Source organism: Peromyscus californicus, unplaced genomic scaffold (genome assembly GCF_007827085.1).
Source record: "Peromyscus californicus insignis strain IS unplaced genomic scaffold, ASM782708v3 Scaffold_14__1_contigs__length_90479793_seg_2, whole genome shotgun sequence".
NCBI classification, from domain to species: Eukaryota; Metazoa; Chordata; class Mammalia; order Rodentia; family Cricetidae; genus Peromyscus; species Peromyscus californicus.
The window spans coordinates 18,741,555-18,764,446 of NW_026294436.1; positions in this window are offsets into that span (position 1 = coordinate 18,741,555).

A 22,892-nucleotide genomic window follows, 5' to 3' on the forward strand; every position below is an offset into this window, starting at 1 on the left:
GGCTCTCTGAACCCCCCTCCCCTGTCCCCAGCTCTGCCTCTCCAAGGCCTGGAGGAAGAACTCCTTCCACGAGGAGCGCTGTCCTTTTGTCCAACCGAATCATCTAAGATGTTTGCAAACAGCAATGCTAATTGGTTCTCATTTTACACAAGAGGAAACTGAGGCTCAGAAAGGAGACTGAAGAGGCCCAAAGTCCTGCAGGGTATGCATAGGGAGTCAAAATTAGAACCAGGTCGAGGATGATTCTATCCACACCATCTAACTTCAGGGGTCAAAAGAACCACCTCCCACCCCACCCCCCCAGGTGGTGGGGACTGGAGAGATGGTTCAACAGTTAAGAGCACTGGCTCCTCTTGCAGAGGGCCCAGGTTCAGTTCCCAATCCCTATATGAGAGCTCACAACTATCTTAGCTCCTATTCTGGGGTATCTGACACCCTCTTCTGGTCTCCATAGCATCGAGAACATATATAGGTTCTCACACACATAGACGCAGGTAAAACACACATACACATGAGCTAAAAATAATGTTTTTAAAAGCACACACACCAACAAGAAGCTGGGGTGGCTTGAAGGACAGTGTTCTCATGCAGGGCCCCTCTAGCCTTATTTCCTGTGCTCTGAGGGGACTCGGTCAAGGAGGCCGATGTCCCCAGTCACAGGTCTATGTCCTATGGCTTCCACAATCTGGTGCCCTTGAGAAGGGTGCGTTGAATCAAACTCTTGACTGAGGAGAATGCAATGTTGGGAACAGGACAGTTTTCTAAAAGACGTGGGCCTGAGGTCACAACCACAGCTGGAGACAGGAGAAAGAAGAGCCATACAGGGCCTAGGCATGACAGTGACCTACCGGTGATTGACGGCCTCCCCACAAGGGGCCTCCCCACAAGGGGCCTCCCCACTCTTTGCCTGTTTTCTCTACCAGGGCATATAGAGTTTTTCTGGGCATGAGCACTTTATAAAACTGTGGCTTCTCCAAGCTGGAGGGCTGCAGAGCGTGGTTGTAGTCAGAACCTCTGGGGTTGGGGCGGAGGCTACACCCTGTCCTGCTCCATGAGTAAAAAAGAATGGGGTAGGTGTAGGGGCACAGGCCTGTAAACCCAGCACACAGGAGGAAAAGGCAGATCAACCTGGTCTCCAGAGTGAGTTCCAGGCCGGCCAAGGCTACACAGTGAGACCCGGTCTCAAGAAGACAGGAAGAGGAGAAGGAGGAGGAAGAGGAAGAGGAGGAGGAGGAGGGGGGAGGAGGAGGAGGAGGAGGAGGAGGAGGAGGAGGAGGGGGGAGGAGGAGGAGGAGGAGGAGGAGGAGGAGGAGGAGGAGGAGGGGAACAGTAACAGGGAGCAGGAAGGCAATGTCAAGTCCAGGGAGGGTTGGAGGGCTGGACTATGGCTAAGCATCTAGGGGATTAGAGATGATGGGACCAAAGGGTAGAGTTTCAGAGAGCCAGGGGGTAAGGTCAAAAGGGCTCACACACAGTTTCTGAATATCTTCTGCATGTCAAGCAGTAGCCAGGCCTCTGAGCACAGAGGATAAATAAAACCCAGACCCTACTCTCCAGGAGCTTGTGGGGTAGGGACGCAAATGGGGGTGGTCAAGTCCACTTTCCGTTGCTATATCAAATACCTGAGAGAGCCAGCTTATGAAGAGAACATGGGAGGGAGGAAAAGAGGGAAAGACAGAGAGAGAGAGAGAGAGAGAGAGAGAGAGAGAGAGAGAGAGAGAGAGAGCGCAAACATGGTTTTGGAGAAAACAAGTCTGTTGCTTTCAGAACTATGGCAGCATAGGACGTCACGGTTGGGAGCAGGTGGAAGATCGGTGCCAGTCATCTCGGGGCTTGAAAGCCAAAGAGAGAAAAGAATCGGGCTGGGGTCCCACTGTCCCCTCAGAGGTTCACGTTCAGTCACCACCAAGCCCTGCCGTGTGGCCACAGGATAGCAACTGAACCTTCAGAACATGGCCCACTGTGACGCTACCACGGCACAGAGATCAGCGCCGGGCGGCCCAGGGACAGTCCCCGAGCTCCGTCTGAGCTGAGGGCCACTGGGAGAGAAGTGGGGAGGGCAGAAGGACCTTGATGACATGGAGCCGCGTAGAGCATCTCAGGGAAGAGATCTATCTCACCAGGTCACCTTAGGACACTCCAGCAGCCGAGTGGAAGGATGCTGGAGGGGCCAAGCCAGAGATGGAAATCCCAGCCAGGGGCCAATCCTAGTGAAGAGTGGTGCAGTCTCAGACTGTGGCAGCCCCGGCCGTGGAGAGAGGGGACCTGATCTGAGAGATGGTTAGAACAGTCACAGGACTGTGTGTCTGTTTGTGTGGCAAGATCAAAGAGTGTTAAGAGAGTCAAGGTTGGGAGCAGCAGTGTGATAAGCTGGGCAGGGCCTTGAGGCTTCTTAAGGGTGCCTTCATCCCCAGCACTCCCTTGGATCACTGTGTGATCTTGGGCAAGTGACCTAACCTCTCTGAGTCTAATTTTGCAGTCTACAGGACAAAGCCACTGAAGTCAATCTCATGTGGTTGTAGTGCACATCAGGGGTAATGTATGCTAAGAGCCTAGCCCAGGGCTTGGCTCACAAGGACTCAATAAGCAGCAGAGATAATTACCATCGTTTGTTCACCCAACAAACATTTATGAAGCGCTTTCTGTATGCCAAAGATACTGGGTCCTTGGGCTCAGTCCCTGTTCTCATGGAGCTCACTGTCCACGGGGGAGAGGTGTGCATAGGAACTGTCACACGTCAAGACAACGTTGCCTGAGGCAGAGGACAGAAGCCTTATTCTGCCCCAGCGTAACTTGACAAAGGACAGGTGACAGTGTAAACAGTATAAGGTCATCTACCTGGCACAAGACTACTGTCAAATCATCTCATCTCCGTTTGGGAGTTGCATTCAGAATTTTGAAGCCACCCCCTTTAAAGACATGGTCTTAGAGGAGCTTATGGCTGCAGCTCCTGCTCCTCAGGAGGCAGAGGCATAAGGATGGGAAGTTCAAGGGCTGTCTGGTCTACATGTGGAGTCCAATCCAGTCTGGGTATCTAAAGAATGCAAAGGGCTAGGGGTATAACTCAGTGGTAGAGTGCTTGCAGAGCAGGTGTACGGCCCTAGGTTCAATTCCCAGTACCAATAATAAAAAATAATTTAAAAAAATAGAGACATTGTCTTAGCTGGGTATGGTGGCACCTGTGATCCCAACCCTGGGGGAGCTGAGGCAAGAGGATAATGAGCTGGAGGCCAGCCTGGACTACTTAGTGAGATCTCGTCTCCAAAAAAACCTAAATAAAGGCATCAGTGGCTGCAGATGGGTATCTATATGAAGCCCAGAGAACGGCACACAGCGCGTCAACATTCCCAGGAAAAGCCACAGGAAGAAGGGTTAGCTAGGTAAGAGTGGAGGTCTGATGTGGGCAGGGCTCCAGCAAGGCCGGGAGTATGCAGCGGGCACTTCCTGCCCCTCCAGGCATATGAACTGACATGTGAAGCTTGAGCCATCCCCATCTGCTCCCATCTGTATCCTTCTAAGACTTCCTCCCAAACCTTTTGGTACCCCCCACTCAACCATGCCTATTTTCTTGCACACATCTCTCCAGACAGTTCGGTAGTTGCGATACCACCTGGGGCCTCCCACTAAGGTGGGACATCCATTCTGGGAGCCTCTGATCAAGAAAGACCTCAGGCTGTAAAGCCCCTATAGTCTGTGTGACCTTGGCCTGTTCTCGCTCTGGCTTGTTTTCTCTCTGTACAGGGGATGTACAAAACAGTCTCATGGAGCTGCTGTGAGTTCAGCGAGATGTAAAGTTGGCACCCCACACCCCATCAATATTCCTTCCCTTCTCTGCAGCCCATCTGCCCCCATCTTTGTAGAGGATCGGACAAGAGGTTCTCAACTGGGAGTGTTCCTAGCACCCCTGCTCCTGGGGTCTTTCCTTCAGCATCCCCTTCCTTCCCTCTGGGGTAACTTGGGAGTATTCCTGGGAGGCTGGGGTAGTCCTGGCAGTGGCCTGATTCTGGCAGACCTGGGCAGCACAGGGTGGGGGTGAGGAGCAACCCAACTTCCCCCTCTCTGTTCCCAGCAACATGCCACTGCTCTGCAGATAGGATGGCATCCTGAGGCGCCTGAGGGATATGTGGGGAATCTGGAAACTGCTCTCCCTCACAGACTGTGTGGGCAGCACATTTGAATAATTTCTGTAAACCTAAAGTTCAAGCTTGTTCCACTTCTTTCCCCAAAGGCTCACAGCATCCAACAGGGAGAGCTTGGCCAGCTGTGAGGCTCTTCTGGTGTACACACACACATATGTACACACACACACATAACACACACACACACACACACACACACACACACACACACACACACACACACACACAGGTAGGTGGTCTCCAAAAGCCCTTCAGGGACCCTTGGAAGACCAGAGCCCTGAGTCTTCCATGAAAATGCAGGAGGTGCTCTAGCTAGCCAGACCCCAGTCTCAATTTTTCTCTTCACCAGAATGGCACAGTCTGAATGTCCCTGTCTTGGGGCATCAGGATTTAAAGGGACATGACTCCCATAGGCTGAGCGAGCTGCAAAGCCGTCTGCTTGAGGCTTGGGAGTCCAGTGAAGGTTTCCAAAGTAAGAAATGGCAGTCAGAGGGGCTTACCCTAAGAGCAGGTATGTCCTTGGCAGGGACAACAGAGGTGGACTGCCGAGACCTAAGGCTAGACCAACCTGCCTCAGCCCAAGTGGCCTCAGGTCTATTAATCGGTAGGGACAACAGGACCTGGCAGGACAGAGCCCATTTTAATCCCTGGTCATTGTTTTTGAATGATATATAGAGATAGGGAATAATATGGAGAAAAAATGTCATTCCAGTGTGGTTTCAGCTGAGTTCAGGATTTTTGGTTTTATCACTGTACCAGGTGTCTTATCCTGCCTTCCCCAGTGTGCTAAATGCCCAGGCATGTGTATGCTCACACACACACACACACACACACACACACACACACACACACACCTTGCATAACCACTCTAGACTTCATTGGAATGACAGCTTTGTTCCCAGAGGGCTTTAAGACAGGGTAGACACACCTGTCTTGTTGACCCTGGCAATCATCAAATTAGAACCCCACCCCTGCATTCAGCGGTAGTCCCAACACTTACCACACACAAGAGTATGTTCTCTCTCTCCCTCTCCCTCTCCCTCTCCAGATTGATGCATTGCCATGGCAACAAAGCCATCCCACAGAGCCTGAGTAAATGGGAAGGTGTCCCTTAGCAACAAGCCTGGAGCTGAGGTTGGTGAGGCTGGCAGGGCAGGCAGGCCACTGAGAGGCTCTCCTGGCAGGGTCCAAAGGAACAGCTCTTGGAGCTGGGTCTGGGGCTTGCTCATTCCTGGGATGGGGTTGAAGACTCATATCCCTCTATTACAGCACGTATTCCGAGCATACAGTCACTTTCCAACTCATCGATGGGGATGGGAGCAATAGACTTCCTTCTCGGAAAAAAAAAAAACCTTTAAAAAGCTGAAACTTTGGGGTACAAGAGTTGATTGACTCCTAGAAAGACCTACGCCAAGTCCTAAAACTCATCGTGTTAAGTTTATCGCAGAGTGGCCTCAAGTCCAGGTGAAAAACATCTGCTTGGCTGTCTACCCTGTGAAGAAGCTGGGTATTGGTTTCAGAGGTGGTCAGGCAGACTGTGAGAACATCCTGGTGGAAACCTGTGGACGTGTCCAGGAGAGTATTGGACGGGCCGGGAGCTGGGAGATGGAAACGGCTGGCCGCCCTGGGGAGGCTGACCCCACTGGCTGTGCTTGGAAACTGACCCTCACTTTGACCTCTCACAACTCCTGCTTCAGCTGGCCACCGGAGACGGTGACTAAAAATAGAGGTCCGACAGTGAGATCCTCTGCCCAGTGGCTTCCCGTGGTGGCTGGGGTCACCCAGTGTGTCTTTGGAATCTGAGGACCCCCCCTTTCCTAAAATCAAACCCACGTATGCACCAGAGCCTTTTCATGTTTAGGGGCTGTGGGCCTCTTCAAGCAAGGGGCTTTGTCATAGAGGCGTGACACACCAGGTCCTTTGTGACCTGACCATGCCTTCCTTCCTCAAGCTCACCTTGACTCTCTCCCTCTTAGGCTGTATGCCCAGTTGCATCAAATTACGTTCATTTCTCTTTTACTCAACTCTACTAATCACTCTCAAGCTTCCCACGTATTCCTACCCACTAGAGAGGCTTTCTCCGTCACCTCTGGCCTAGCAAACTCCTATTCATCCTTCAAAACCCAGCTCAGTTACTGTGTCCCTGACACACATGGTCCCTGATGCTGCGTAGACAGGCTTGGTCACTCCTCATCCCGAAGCACTTGTATTCCACATAGAGTGCTCGTTGCGTATCTTCCAAGCACGGGGTCTCCACGTCTATTTTACTGGCTTGTGAGCTGCTCAAGACCAGAGACTCTGTCTTTCCCCAGCATCCAGCACAGAACAAAAAGGGATTCTCCAGGGTCTGGAAAACCAAGATGGTGGAACTGAAGAACAGGAGCTAACTGGAGAAGAGGGGGAGCAGATGAGAAGGTAGAACCGGAGCCGAGAGGAGGGGAAGTGGTGAGGGGAGTCAGGAGGCGCTGAAGGCCCAGGCTGTTAATCACCACAAGGCGGCATTGAACTTGACAACCCGGAAGCTTTGGGGAGACGGCCTGCTGTCTTGGTTTGCCCAGGACTTGCCCAGTCCTGGCGTGAGATGGGCCTGATCACCTGACTGGCGACCTCTTCCAGGGCAGGCCCGAAGCCGGAGTGCTAGTCCAAGAGGGGAATGGAGGGCGGGGGAAGGAAGGCTGAGGATACTGTGGATGTTAAGCCACTCGTACCCAAAGGAGGAGGGGCCTGACATTGTGCCAGCCTCCCGGGCCATCTCCCGCCTTCTACCCTGCCGAGAAAGCAAACAAAGTCACTTGCAGGGCATCCTGTTCACACTTCATGGCTTCCTCCTTAACGCCAGGCCCCAAGCCCACTACCTGGGTCACTCAACTCGTCCTGCCACTGCCCTAGTCCCCAGAGGACTAGCAGTCCTGTGTCTCCTGACATGCTGGGCAGGCATCTGGGGGCTCTGTTCAGTTTGCACCATGGTTCCTGCTTGGACTAAGGAAGCTCTTCTCGGTAGAAGTGTTGTCTAAAGTCTCATTTGGGGGCTGGAGGGTGGCTCAGCAGCAGAGCACTTACCTGCCCTGCGGAAGGCTTTGAGCTCCATCTGTTCCTAGCACTAAGCAAGCACACGCACCTTGCACTGTATAGATGGCCCAGCCTGAAGACGGGGATGGGCCTCCCCGCTTCTCTCTCCCCAACCCCCCTGTTCTCTTCTCTTAGTAGGCACTGAGTCCTGCTTGTTTCAGTGGTCAGCACTTCTGGGGACCCAGCCTGCTGACCTCCCAAGGAAAGGGGATGTTACACCCCTGAGCTGCAGGAGGGCTCCAGATGTGACTTCCGCAAACGTTTACAAACCCATCCTGGAGACTATGAGAGAGGGACATATGAAATACAGGGACAAGGGACTTGTTCATCTAAAGAGAGAGTCTCCGCACATTAGCATGCTCGAGCCGTCCTTCTGCTGGGTTCCAGTCTATCTATGTGATGAATTGCTACCTTGTGCCTCAGTCTCTTAGTCTGTAGAATGGGGGAGAATAGTGCCATTCTTACAGGGTCATATGATAGTGGATGGAACGTGACTCAGTGTGGTTCCTGGAGTATGTAAGGCCCTGTCCTCTGAGCCGAGCTGCCATCATTTCCCTGAGATCCGCTGTACCCTGTGGACCACTGACAGGTGGGGAGGGTCATAACCACTCCTCTCAGCCAATCATGGGTAGCCTTGGGGTCTCAGGTAGGGACTTAGGCTGGAAAGATCGGGGGACTAGGCTTCATCTATGCAGCTATGGGGAAACATCATCATGCTGGGGTCAGACCTTCGAGTCAGCTGCTTTGGGGTCACCTGTGCTCCTGACAGGAAGCCCTCATCCATGCTCTCTACAAGTAAACCCCACAAACTCATTGGATGAACTGTGGTGGACTTGAACTTTGGTTTGTCATTAGGACATTAGGAGGAGGGAGCAGGTGTCGTTTACATTTCCCCCCAGGGAAGGAATTTTAGCTTTTAGTGACAGCCTAATGAGCTGAATCATTAGCTGTTGTCAGTTTGCAGAGAGAAAGTCTTTGTGGGGGTCTCAGAAGGTTCTAAGATCCCTCCTGTAGGTGACAGACACCCCCCACATACAATGTGGCAGCTTCTGAGGCAGGTGCTGATGAGGACTTGTCTGAGGTGCTGTCCGGGACCTTGAAGTTCCTTTCTGCATCATCCTATGCCAAACAGTGTCCAAACAGGACACTGCTCTGAACAGCCTCTCAGAATTAAAGGCCACTGGAACTCACCCCCTAGTGCCACTGAGAAGTGTGCCATGTTGCAACATGTTGGAGAAAGACCAGAACTCAACCCCCTACCCCTTAGTTGAGTCAGAAAAAGCCAGAGAGGTTTTTGCTCTGATGGAGTTAAAGGCACTCACCACCACTGTAATCAGGTCCCTAAATTACAGAGCCCACCTGCCAGCTGCCTGGTACCATCTCATTAGCCGGGTGCTGGGAGAAGGTGCCATATGCCCTAAGGGAGCACCTGACCGCCAAGTTCCTGCTCCATAATTAAACTCAAAACCCCCGACCTCACCCACTCCTAACCCCTTCTCAGGAAACAACAAAGCTGAGGCCATTCCCTCCCCTGCTCCAGGGAAGAGATACTCACGGTGTGAGTTAGGAGCTTCCAGCCTGCCCCCCGCCCCCATGACTATGGGCTTGAGGGAGACTTGGGGGAGGTCATGTAGAACAGGAGTGAGCCCTACGTCTTGCCACAGGGGTACCCAGAACCCAGCAAAAGGCAGCAGGACACACTCATATACACATACACTCAGATACACATTACCTAAAAACACAAGTGCAATTGCATGTATTCCCTCATCATACACAGAGCATGCGCACATGTGTGTACGCACATACTCTCATATACACATTACCGAAAAACACAAGTGCAATTGCATGTATTCCCCCATCATACACAGAGCATGCACACACACACACACACACACACACACACACACACACACACACACACTACATAAAAGTAAATTTGAGCAGGGGCAGGAGTAACCCTGGCTCGAGGTTTGTCCTAGAACAGTTAAGCACACCCACATACAACCTCACCCTGCCCCCTACACTCCAGTGAAGGACGCGTGGATGCCAGGTGACTGACAGAGTCAGTTGGGGTACTCTCAGGGTCTTCTAGCCAGAGCTGTGTGAGCTGTGTCTGCCTGACAGACCCACAGAGCGTCTCGGCATGGGGGGAGAAGTGTGGGAGGAGAAATGGATTCGCAGGCGAGTGTCCCTCACTGAAGAGGCTTCCCTAGAGCCAGAGTGCTGGACTGACCAGACAGTGGGTAGGTACCAAGTGATCGGCTTGCCATAAATGCCCTCATGGCTCCAGCCAGCCGTGACCAGCCGCCAGAGAAGAGAGGAATGGACAACCCCAGCATCTAAATCCTCTGCAGATACTGCTGCCCAGAGAGAGGGTAGGGGCTGGAGGACAAGAGGAAGGTCATTGACCTGGGCCGGGAGAGGAAGCACCTCTTCCCATCCTTACCCCAGAATTCTCTGGTCCCCTGTTTGAGCCTCCTGGGTTTGCGCGACGCCAAGTTGCATGGGCTAGCTCGGGATTTGGTGGGAAGAACAGAGCTATAAAGAAAACTGTCCAGGCTAAGGGAGAAGGTGAGTTTGCTGGGACAGACAGGATCAGGGCTTCCAGGTCTCTGCAGCAGAGGTAAGAGTTGTGGCTTCGGCTGGCGTTTTATATTAAAGCCAAGTGCTTGACTGCACTCAGCTCCCAGACAGAGCCCAAGAACTCGCCTCTGCTGTTAACAGCCAGGAAATGTCCAGAACCTTCTCCAGTCCTGCCACTCCCCAAGGTGAGTCGGGCTCTGATTGGCACCATGCCAATACTGATTTTGCCCTCCACCCCCCACTCCCCCCAATGTGGGGATGCAGAGGTGAAGACAGCCTTGTGGTCATGAGTCATGGCCTCTGAGGGTTAGCACAACCCAGAGAAATGCCTAGCCAGGCTGTGCCCCCTTACCACTTGCTCAAAGTCCCAGCTCTTGGACAGGACTGGGCCAGGCCAGACATGTCCCGAGGGCCAGGGGAAACACTACTGTCCGAGGCCGGGCACTAGACCTGGAGACGGCAGGGTGTCCTTTGCAGTCACATCAGGTGAACCCAGCCCTGGGAAGATTGTAGTCTGGAGTTGTTTGCTGGTTTCCCTAATTTCCTCTCTGGCTAGCTTCCCCTTTTCCTGCAGCCTAGGAGCCCCTGGGGCCCCAGCGCAGCCAGGTGTGGCTTGAGTGATCGTGGGGCCTGGTAGAACAGGGAAGGGCCAGCAGACATCAGCATCAGGAGTCACTGTGGACAGGCACAGGACACTGAAGAGTGAGGAGGAGGAGGAAGGGGCTTAGCTTTATATCTGGTTTCTTCCGGGACGAGCCCTGTGACCCGAGGACTGTGAACCCCTAGAGTCTCCCAGGAGCACAACCTGACTATATGGTCTGACAGACCGGCTCACTGGCACCCGTCTGAGTGATCAGCTTGGTCCAGGGGACCTTATACCTGAATGATTCAGGCATGTCTGAATGTGCGGTCACTGACAGGTGAATGCTCAGGTGACCAAACAGTGGTGGCGTGACCAGGTACAATACCTAAAATACCAGGCCGTCCTGAATCGGACAGGTGCCAAATGGACTGGCAAGAAACTACCCCCTCCAGAGGCCTGCATTCCAAGTGCCCAGCCCAGCCTCACAAGTTGGTGGCATCAGACAGAGGCTCACGTAGCCAGGGGGAGGAAGGAATTTGTGGCTTGTGCTTCCTTAGAGCTACTGTTGGCCCCAGGGAGCCTGCCAACAGCTCCCGTGGACACGGCTATCTCTGAGCATTTCTTCCCAGGATCCCTGCCACTCATGAGCCATGACTGACTGCTCTTAATTAAACAACTGGTAGAAGAATTTAATCTAATATTTACTCCTGGAGAGAGAGAAGGAACACGCGTCATCCAGGCAGCCTGGGGGTCAGTGGGCCAAGCTTCTCTCTTCTCTGGAGTACCAGGAGGTTCTCAGAAAGGAGGTTTCCTTCTACCTACCCTTTGTCTTCTCTTCCCTGCAGGGTAGGAAGGGCCTGGAGGGGCTCTTTGTCCTTGAGAGGAGTGAAAGCTGAGAGGATGAGGGATCTCAGGGCAGGGCTCAGCAGAAACACAAACTGCCCTCTTGAGACCAAAGGCACCCGGAACTGTCCTGACCAGGTACCAGATGGAAGCTTCTAGAAAGGGAGGCACCCCACAGGAAAGGGCTGGACTCTCTTCCCTGAGAGGACACAACGGGCAAAACAGACACCGGGGCGAGACCTTTGCCGTGTGATGGAATAAACGAGGACCTTCCGCGAGCACAAGCTGGCAGCTGCCTCCTCAGAAGGGAGGACTGCGGGAAGAATCCAGCAAAGGCTGATTTCCCCCACAGTTGACATTTCCTTTTATTTCCCCCTGGTGTGAGTGCAGTAACCCTGGAGATCCAGGAGACACTGTAGCTGTTTAAGGAGTGGCAGCTGAGAACCCCCTGGCCAGTGCACCTGGGGAAGAAGCCGGGCAGATAGAGAACAGATCTGTGCGGCTTCAGAGGAGGGCTGGGCAGCGCAGACTCAAAGACGAGTCCGAGTGATGCCCTGAAGAGGAGCACGCGGCAGTTACGTGGCGGGTCACGTTTAACCCGAGGGTTAGACAAATGTTATGATTTCATTTAGGGATGCGAAGACTGGGGCTAGCAGGGGTGATCGACTTTCTCAGTCACTCATTCCCTGCAGATGTGTCTATCCAGAGCAGGTGTGCTTTTCGTCTATGGCTGAAGCTAGGTCCCCTGCAAGGCAGTCTGGGGCTGGTCAAACTCCAGGATGTGTGTGGTGGATCTCTGCCACACATCAGAGTGCACCTCCATCCCCATTGGGACTCTGTGAGTCATAGACCATAGAGCCACTGGAGAAAGAAATGTTCTCTGAGCACAGGAGAGTCTGGCCTAGATACTGTCAGGATGGCCTGTCCTTTGGGCACTGGGTTGACTCCCTACATTTTGCTTTCCATAAAGAAAATGTGGTCTGACTTCTTCTAGGGTCATTTGAAAGTTAAGTGAAATATTGTTTATAAAATGTCTAGCATGGACTGGGGGCAGGTCCATTGCTGTGCAACCTTGAGAACCTGAGTTTGAAACCCCACTATCACATTAAAAGCCCACTGTGGCTGTGCACACACATGCCTCTAACCCTAGTTCTGGGGGTGTGGTGGGGCAGAGACAAGGGGATCCCTGTGGTATTCTGGCTAGCTCCAAGTTTCAGTGAGAGACCCTTTGGCCTTGTGCACACACTACAACACACACACACACACACACACACACACACACACACACACACACACATACCCCACATTGTAGATTGCTTAAGAAATGGTACTTCTCACCAGGAGGTGGTGGTACACCTTTTATCCCAGCCTTCAGGAGGCAGAGGCAGGAGATCCCTGAGTTCAAGGTCAGCCTTGTCTACAGAGTGAGTTCTAGGACAGCCAAGACTACACAGAGAAATCCTGTCTCAAACAAAACAAAACAAAACAAAACAAAAACGACAAAGAAGAAGTAGTTCTCCGAGCGGGAGAGATGGCTCAGTAGGCAAGAGCACTTGAATTTCTTGAAGAGGACCCAGGTTCAGTTCCCAGTACCTTCATGGCAGCTCACAACTTTTTCAACCTCAATTCCAGGGGATTCAATGCCCTCTTCTGGCCTCTTCAGATACCAGACACACATGTGATGCATGTACATACATGTAGGCAAACATTGATACACATACAATAAAAATAAATAAAATCTTTAAAGAAAAGAAAGAGTCCTCAGCCTCAGAGTATGTGACTCATCCTGCAGTTACCTGAACCCTGAATCAGCAGGGTCCCTCAGCGGTCCCATGCCTGGCTGAGTGGCCTATTGCTGACTCTTGAGAGTCTCTACAGTGCCCAGGCTGGCCTTGAACTTTTAATCTTCCTTGCCTCAGCCTCTGGAGTTATGAAATTGCAGGGATGTAACCACCACACCTGGCTAAATTATTTTTTGTTTTTGTTGTTTCTGAGACAGGGTCTCTTTGTGTAGCCCTGGCTGGCCTAGAACTTGTTATGTAGACTCAGCTGGCATGAAACTCATAGAGATCTGATGGCTTCTTCCTCCAGAGTGTTGGGATTAAAAACTAAAGATGTGCTCACCACCTCCAGCTTTCTGCTTAAATTCTCTCCCCCTTCCCCGAGACAGGGTTTCTCTGTGTAACAGTCCTAGCTGCCCCAGAACTCACTCTGTAGACCAGGCTGACCTCAAACTCACAGAGATCCGCCTGCCTCTGCCTCCCAAGTGCTGGGATCAAAGGCGTACGCCACCATTGCCCAGGCTGATTAAATTCTTAATACCACTGAACAAAGGACCCTGCATTTTTTTTTTTCATTTTCCTGTGGGTCCCCCAAATGATCTGGCTCATCCTGGATCTCACTTTGGGTTCAGCTCCCTGAACCCAGAAGGATTATGGTACCCAGCTCGACGAAACCAAGGTGCCATCTCTCCCATGATGCCCCAGGTGCAGGCAGTATCCCTCTGCCCCTCCCCCGTGTACTCTGTCACTTACATGAAACCGAAGCTCGGCAGAATTGCATCTCTCCTTGGCCTTCTGGACCCTGCAAAAGGATGCTTCCGAGGAGAGGGACTTCACCCAGAGCTTGAGCCCTGGCACCTGGCCATCAAGGGACATTCCCCAGGTGCCACCAGCTCAATTAAGGATCAAGTGCCTTTCAGAGTGAGGAGTCTGCTGTTCCAGGGTATTGTGGCACCAGCTGGGGCAAGGGCTGCAGGAGCAGCAGAGCCAAAGCACAAGGTCAGGAGCCAGTTTGCAGGCCTGCAGGAGGCTAGCCCACTGCCTTTCTGGGCTTACACTGCTCCAGGGCTCTGACCTCCTGTGTTGCCCCTTAGTTGTTTTTAGATTTCTGCCCCCAGGGGTCCTTGCAGTTGCTAATTCGGCAGTCTGGGCCTCCTGATTTCTGAGAAGCAATACTGCCTGGAAGAGGGAAGAAGGGAGGTGTACCAAGAGGCTGGGGACTGGGCTACTCTCCTTTTTTAACCCATTTCCAGCTCTAGGGGACACTGATTCTAGGCCAGCTTTCACTTTTCACAGTGCTCCCCACTGTGTGGGCTGAGAGAGGAGACTCCACCAGGCCTAGGGGCAGGAATCTCAGTTCTTCCACGTAGGAAATTCTCCTGGAGCAGGAAGTCACTGCTCTTGAATCTAAATCCTGCCCTCCTCCAGCCAGCTCTGTGGGTTATCGCACGTCTGATGCTGTGCACTTGGAGATTCACAGGACAGGAAGGAGTCTGGGCGAAGAACATCCCTAAGGGCCCAAAGCAGAAAGTGATGCTGGGTGAGGGTGCTGGTGGAGGAGAGCTGGCCCCAGACCGGTAGCTGGCTCTTCCCACCGTGCCATCCAAATCCCGAGGCTCCTGGGGCGGTACGGTGATGCTGCTTCTGCCGGTGGCTTAGGTGAGTCCCAGGCTTAGATCTCGGGGGCCTCCTCTTGGAAAGGAGGGACCTGAGGGCTCCCTTTCAGGAATGATTTTGAAGATAATCATCATATGGTGGACCTGAGGGTACGAGAGCCTGTAACCCCAGCAACTCAGGATGCTGAGGCAGGAAGATTACAAGTTCAAGGCCTGCCTGGGCTACAGAATGAGTTCCAGTTCAGTTTGGGTAACAGTGAGACTTTCTCAAAAGTCTTAAAATAAAAGTGAAAAAAAAGGTAAATAACCATAGTAATTGTTATTAAGTGTTTCTAAACATTCTCCAAGTGCCAAACCCTTCCATGTACATCCAGCACTCACCCAATTCCATGAAATAACGCCACCAGTATTGTCCATATATGTACTCAGTCATCGCCTAGATATCATATATCCGTATATATTTTAAAGTTTTATTTCTTATTTGAGACAAGGTCTCAATATGTAGCCCAAACTGGCCTATAAACTCAAAATCCTGCCTCAACCTCATGCTCCCCTATGTCTGGATCTTTGTCTCTAAGAGGAGACTGAAACATGGACACACGGGCCACACAGCCCCATCCAGCTGGGATTTGGGCACAGGCAACCTCGGAGTGGGAAGCCCACTCTCCCCAGCTCTGCTCCGGTGATCGCGACTTTGAGTGCCTCTTGTCCATGTATCCGTTGCGCCTATCCAGTAGGTTTTTAGCTGAAAAGCCCCAGGAGAACCACTTCCCTCAGATTCAGGGTCCCGCTTTCCTGCCTTGTGGATCACAGTCGCCCAACACAGGAGGTAAATTTAACAACATCCCTTCCCAGTCTCCAAGAACCCTCCTCGGTGACCTCTGCTGCCACCTGCTGGCCTACCGGTCTTGGGGTGTTTTAGAGTTCTTTTTCTCTAAGTGACATCATCCTTTCCCCATAGCTGTGGGACCGTTTCCGGTGTCTATGGGCCTATTGACCCTTTGACTCCCAGGCGGCCTTCTCTTCCGAAGAGAAGAGGTTGGTATATCCCCGTGCAAAAGGCTCTAACCCTCCAGCACCCCATAATTTCCCACCAAGTAACATGCCCCTGAGTGTCGATCAGGCCAACGGACTGCGTAGTCACTGCACCAGGAGTCCCCAAAGGAAAATGACACAGACCCTTGTGCGGACTGGAGGCCAGGCAGGGTTTAGATCCAAATCGGAGAGGTGATAAAAGAGTTGCTTTCTCTAGCACGCTGTATGACCCACGGACCCCTGGACCACACAGCGATGGAAATGTGAGCCCAAGCTTTCTGCAGTGGTTGGGCACATGCTCTCGGCTGGGGCATGGCCCGAAGGGGTGCTTGCGGGGGGGGGGGGGGTCCCAATCAGTGGAAACTGGAAATGAATGGGTCCCATGAAGAGAAGACGGAGTGGGAGCAGGACCGTGAAGGGGTTCTGATGAGGGGGGGTGGAAAAAGAAATGTAACAATGGGAAGGGCCTAAGAAGGAGCCGTCAGACCAGAGCGGAACCAGAATGAATATGGTGGAGACTCCACATCTTAGAGCAAAGGTTGGGGGTTACAGCTTGCCACCTGTTTTTGTACACCTGCAAGCTAAGAGCGGTTGCTCTTTTTCTTTGAATGCTAAGGATTGCACCCAAGGCCTTAGGCAAGACTTTTCGTTTTTAAAATGCTTGAAAAAGATACAAGAGATTTTTCTTTTTGGTAATGAATGAAAATAGTATGAGGCTCCAAGGTTCAATGTCTGTAAATAAAGTTTTATTGACACATAGTCATGCTGTTAGTTAGCCTTTGTCCTGGACTGCTTCCTGTGAGCAGAGGTGGGTAGTTGCAATGCAGGCCTCCTCACAGTCTTAAAGCATTTATTATTTGTCCCTTTCCCGAAAAGCTTGCAGTACTATACCCTAGAAGAAAAGGGTGGTGGGCCTTGGAGAAGAGCCATGGGAAAGAAGGGGGACCTTAGGCTTCTGATGGCGGTGGAGGGCACAGGAGCAGTGCATAGGCTGGGTTCCCCACGGGCCTTTCTAGATTCTGCCACAATAAAAATTTTCCCGTAGTCATGAACCTGGGTCTTCCCGGGCCTGTTTCCCACAGCTTGTCCACCGCTGTGAAGGCAGTTCTAGACCTCTAAGCCTGAAGATCCCTCTCCGTACTACGGGACGACAGTGCAGACCTTGAAGATCTGTTACAACGTCTGTAAGATAACAGCTCTCTTAGGGCCTTGGCGGTGTTAGCAACAAATGACAAGGTTGTGAGGTGTATTCACTTCCCAACGCGTCCACTAGAGGGCAGGAAGGCCCTACTGGCTGCTCCGAGGTCTGCAAGGTACCCAGCCTGGGGAGAAATGCCCTCCCCTGCTGTTTACAACCGTGCCCTTTGATCCGCTCCTGCTTTCTCACAGCCTGCTAAGGACCAGGCTAATGCAGAGCTTCCCGCTGGGGCCGGCTAGGCTTCGTTCTTGCCCTTTCTCTGTTTCTACCTCGCAGAACAGACTGAGGTGAGGCCTCCAGGTAAATGCTCCCTGCACAGGTCTGCTTGCAGTTTGCAAAGCCTTTTCTTTCTTCACCTTGCAGGAGCCTCCAGTGGCCCTGTGATTCAGCAGGGCAGGTGACATAATACTCTTTCACTGGGGCGAGGGAAATGGAGTTCGGAGAGACTGAGTGACTTGCTCACACCTGTGAGCTGGAAGGTAGGGTGTTGGGCTCAGAGCTGGGATAGTGATGCCATGCAGAAGGCTGTGTTTACTGACCACAGTTTCCAAGGAGACTGACTCCATCTTCCATCGCTTCTCTTTGTGCCCCTGCTCCTACATTGGGAGGAAAGCTGGTAAAACTTCCCAATGTCCCCTTCTACACCCACCCAAAGGTCCTTCAGACATGAGTTCATTTCCACAGACTTGGGCTCCCCTGGGGTTAGTGAATAGGGGTGGTTCTCCAGGAGAGTTGAGAACACACACATTCACACACTCATATATTCTCTCTCTCTCTCTCTCTCTGTCTCCTACACACACACACACACACACACACACACACACACGTGTTTTCAAAGTCACAAACACACACTCATCTACAATCACACATGCCCACATACGCATACGTATACACTTTTACACACACACACATATGCACATGCATACTTCCATACACAAATGGACACATGCTCTCACACATACGCGCACTTGCAAATACACACAGTTACACTTTCAGAAACATTTGCACACACACACAGTCAAAGGTCAGACAGAAACAAAGAAGCCATGGGGCTGAATCGGTCAGGGAAGGTGGCCTGGGCAGGGAGTTGTCTATCTCAGACAGGAGGATGTGTCATATTTACAAGTGTCTTCAGGCACAAAGGACATGTTCCTCTTTGCTCACACCCAACACTGGGACAGTTCTGCATCTGTCTACCTGCATGCCCTTCTGCAGAGAAAGACCTGCTTCCCTCCCACTGGCCCACCCTTGTGGGCAGGCACGTAGGGCAGCTGAAGACATGCTGGGTGAAGGAGATTGGCAGCTCTGCAGTTCCAGAGGTGGTGGGCACTCTGCCCTCAACATGGCACACAAGTTGCTCCAAGGATCTTCTAAGCAGGTGGGCATTTCAGTCCAAGAGACTGTGGCTGCCGAGAACGTCCCTGCATGGCGGGGCTTCCCCACATGCAGACACCTGCCCTGGCATGACCTGACAGGTAGGGAAAGTAGACAGAATAGCTCCAGGAACCAACTGCTTTAGCTTAAAGTATTCCGGAAACATCTCACTGAGCCCTCCAAGGGTGCCCCTGCAGAACTGTGCTCCAGGACCCATGGGCTCCCGGCCCTGTGGGAGTATGAGCCCCGCTGGGTCAGGAGAGTCTAGGCTATCTGTTCTCAGAGAAAGTCCCTCCTAGTCCAAAGTGCTGCCTGTCTCCCCCACCCCCCATATTCCCAGCTTCCCCTACCCAAGCACAGACATGGGAGTGCCCTCTGGGACTTCTCAGTGGGTCACCTTGCAACTGCTGGTGCAGATTGCCACAGAGTCTCCTTCAGTTTGGTACAGGTTCACTTCTGGGGTTAAGAGTCACACACCATGACCTTGTCACGTGGAAGGAGGTCACATCCCAGTGTCAGGAAAAACCTTGGGACACTCCATCCCACCTTCTGAAGAGCTCAGGGGCTGGCAGGAGCTGGTGGAAGGCCTGTCTTGCCCCTCCAGAGGAGTCATACTGTAGGAGGAGGGACCCTGGATGAGCAAAGGATCTGGGGGATCCAGGCTTCTTTAAGAAACAGTGGCTCTGCTGTGAGGGAACAGGGGACCCAGGGAAAATGGGACAGGGAGGGAGGTACAGGGGACCATGAGGCTGCATCTCCACCCAGGTGTCTCACAGGGACCTCCCAGGTAAGTGTGTCCCAGCCTGAACCCAGTGACCTCCTGAAGGCCTTTCTCTGTTCCTGCAGCCTGGCTGCCGGTGGCATGCACACCCTCCCATAAAGCACCCTGCCAGAAACAGGCAGATCCCCCTCACACCTCCCTCTTCCCAGCTTTGCGCTCCTGCCAGCTCCACAGTTTGCCAAGTTTACCTCTCAGCTTTCTCAAATCCACCCCTTGCTCCTCCAGCAGCTCCCTTTGCCTTCTTCCTGCCTGCAGTGGCCTCCTGCCTCCCTCCCCAGCTGCTCCTGTCCCTGGGGGATGGCAGCTCCTCAGCACTGCTAAAGGAATGGACTTCACCTTCTGCCGGCCTCGGCCTCGGTAGCACAGTGTGGGGTTAGAGGCTAACGCCGGATATCTTAGGTTCAAATCCATCCTCCTGATTTACGGCTGGGCAAGCCTACTTTATATCTAGAGAAAGCGAGAGTCTCGCTGTCACCATCCCTCATCAGGGAAATCAGAACTTAACAAAATAGGTCTCAGTCCTGCCCTGAGGACTAACAGGCTTCTCTGCGTGTGAGTTCCTAGCTCCGCCCATTTCCTCTCCTGCAACCCCCCCCCCCCCCCCCCGCTTAATACTCAGCCCTCTTCCTCCTCCTCCCCCCCCCCCCCCCCCCCCCCCCCCCCCCCCCCCCCCCCCCCCCCCCCCGTCCACCCCCTGTCATACCCACCTCAGTGGACCTGCATGTTCTGTCTCCTCTTCCCCTGCTCATTGTATACTGCTCTTCCCACCATGCTACCCGCCCCCTGCTTCCCTGGCCAGTGGCCACCCCATTCTTCTTGGTCTCCCCTGCAAGACCGAGGGCTGCTGTGGGCAGACCTGGGTCCTCAGAGCTCTCATTCCGGTCTGCGCTGTAGCCAGGATGCTCGCAAGTGCTAGGAGATTCTGTGAGCTACAGTCCAGGTATGCTTGCAACATCTGTGCGTTCCCCAGGCTCCATTCCTGCTCTGTTGCCTAGGACACTGAGGATGCCATGAGGACCAAGCAGGAAGGGGATACATCATGGCCTCGGGGATCCACTGGGGACTTCTGAGCAGAGTGGCCAGCAGCGGGAGGGACAAAAGGAAAGGAGAGTGTGGCCAGAGGCTGCTGGCTCTGACTTTTCTAGGGCCAGGAGGGGTTCCTGGGATCCACCGGACTGGTCCCACTGTGATGCAAAAGCGTTTTCTGGGCTGGAGTCAGAGCCAGGATCTATTCCAAGGTTCAGCCAGACTGGCGCAGAGCCCGGAGATAGGTGATGGCTTCTATACTGGCTTCCTGGGGGGCTAGGATTCGTCACCCATCCACTCCATCCTTCAGAGCTTTGTGTATATGTGAATGTATGTGCACATGTGTGTACAGGCGTGCCACGGGCATGTAGGTGCCAGACATCAACTTTGGGTGTCTTTTCCTCCACCCTGGTAGCAAGTCCCCAGGATCCGCCTCTCTTTCTTCCATGTGGCCGTGCCCTCTGAGTGCTAGGAACCCCGACTCAGGTCCTCACACTTGACCATGAACACCTCAGTAATGTTTATGCTGTCACTGTCACCATCGCCAGTTGCCAGTCGCTTCTGGCAACGGAACCCACAGCCTCTTGCTTGCTGGTCAAGCACTCTCTACTGAGATTCACCCCAGTCTCACTCGCTAACTTGATTGCATCATCGTTTGGGGAGCTGGACATGGCACTAGACACAAGACACGGGACACTTGATAAGCCACATTCAGAGCCTGGCAGTGGTGACACACACCTTTGGTCCCAGCACTCGGGAGGCAGAGGCAGGCGGATCTCTGTGAGTTCGAGGCCAGCCTGGTCTACAGAGAGAGTTCCAGGACAGCTAAAGCTACACAGAGAAGCCCTGCCTCAAACAATCAAAATAAATAAATAAATGACGCATTCAGCACTGGCACCCGGCGAGTGTGACGCCCTGAGAGACCAGCATCAGAGAAGGAAGCTACAGTGTGCCCACCACCATCGACACGGTGTGGAGCACAGTGCCTTAATGGGACAGGCTGTCTGCCACTCAGTGGTGATGCCCAAGACAGTCTCTGTAGCCAGCCCTGGGGCAACACGCCTTCCTGACCTGTGGCACTTCAACAGACCCCCTCCAGCTCTAGGTGTCCAGAGCCAGGTTTAAGCTGATCAAGGCGTCTGAAAAGTGACACCCAAGCCCAAGTTCCAGCCATCCCCGAGCTGCCCCCACCCCCGCCCCGGGCAGCTTGACACCTGTCTCCGTGCCTCTTCCCCGTGCTCATCTAGAACAGACCAGACGTGTTTAGAATCTTGGCCCTGCAGCGGGACAGCCTGGGTTTCAATCCCATTTCAACCCTGGGTTGGCTGTGTGACCTTGGACAAGCCTCCTACCCTCTCTAAGCTGTGCTTGCAACAATGCCCAGTAGTGCCTGCGTGTGGCTAGCTCTCTGTTTCATGAGGCTTCCCTTGCTTTTGCTACATTGTGTGCTGTGGGACTTGCCTTCCTAGGTTAAGGTTCTGGAGAGGAAGGATAGTTTGACTTCTTTAAGAGTCTTGGTACCCCCAGGGAGTGGCAGGGAGCTTCACTCAGAGTAGGCAGGTGGAAACACTTGCTGAAAGATTTCAAATGGTCAGAATGGGGGCTGGGTGAGGACAGAGCACCCTGGCTGCCCAGGAGTGGACAGTGGTCCTCCACAAGTCACAGGGTGCTGACGGGTGGTGCCTGGCCGTGTTTTATTTTTCCTGCTCACGGATCCTAGGACATGGTGGCCATCCAGCCGTGAAAGGCAGGCTAGGTGCATCCTCTGAAGCAGGTGCCCAGGGAAGGACTGACCGGCCCACCACCGAGCTTCCGGACCAGGGACGGCTAAAGGGACAATCCACATGGCCCTGCTCAGAGGAGAGGCAGTCTGCCAGTTAGGCACGGGAAAAGGGTACCCTAGGGATTTTGAGGTTCCAGGGAAGACAGGGTACACCTGGTAATCACCATAATAAAGTGGGAAGGAGGTTTGTACCTTCTGGGACAGAACATGGACTGCCGGCAGAGCAGGCCCCATGAGGAGCAGTGGAGTGGAGGAGACCCATGGTTTCCCAGCTGGCTCAGGGCTCAGGCTCCGATCACCCCATGCTTTCTGGCATCACGAAACACGGAGAGGTTGCCCACTCTTGGGCCTGGAAGCTCAGCAGATCCCTGAGTGAGCTCAGTCGGGCTCAGCCCCTGCTCTTGGCACACCCCCAGGAGGACAATAGCACCTTCTCATGGGGAGGGATTGCGTTCTAAGCTGAGAACTAGATTTCCTTTTGTCTAATATGAGGCCTCGAGTCCCGAGTTCAGTCCTCAGAACCTCCAAACACAAACAAACAAACAAACAATGAAAGTAAAATAAGGTAGGGTAAAGGAAGGGGAGGGGCTTGTTGGCTAATGGTCAAGAGAGAACTGGAATGTTTGATTTCAGGTGAAGACTGTCCTTCTGCTCAAACCTGCTCCGAAAATGGCCAACACCAACCTCTGTTTTCTCCTGTCAGCCTTTAAACCACGACAGATAGGACCGCTATGCGACAAACAGCCGGAAGTGCTCCCCTGTCCCTCCCCCGCCATCCTACAGAAGGGACAGAGGGACCTCAAGGGACCGAGACTCATAGGAGGGGCTTCTCAGGCCAAAGGACCCACGAGAGGAAGCTGAAAGGTGCGCATCTACCTTTCATTCATTTTCAGATTAACTGACGATCTGTTGCAGAGACCCAACACATGGTTCTTGACCCCTTTGGGGGTGGAATGACCCTTTCACAGTGGTCACACATCAGATATCCTATGTATCGGATATTTACATTATAATTCATAGCAGTAGCAAAATTATAGTCACGAAGTAGCAACAAAAATAATTGTATGGTTGGGGGTCACCA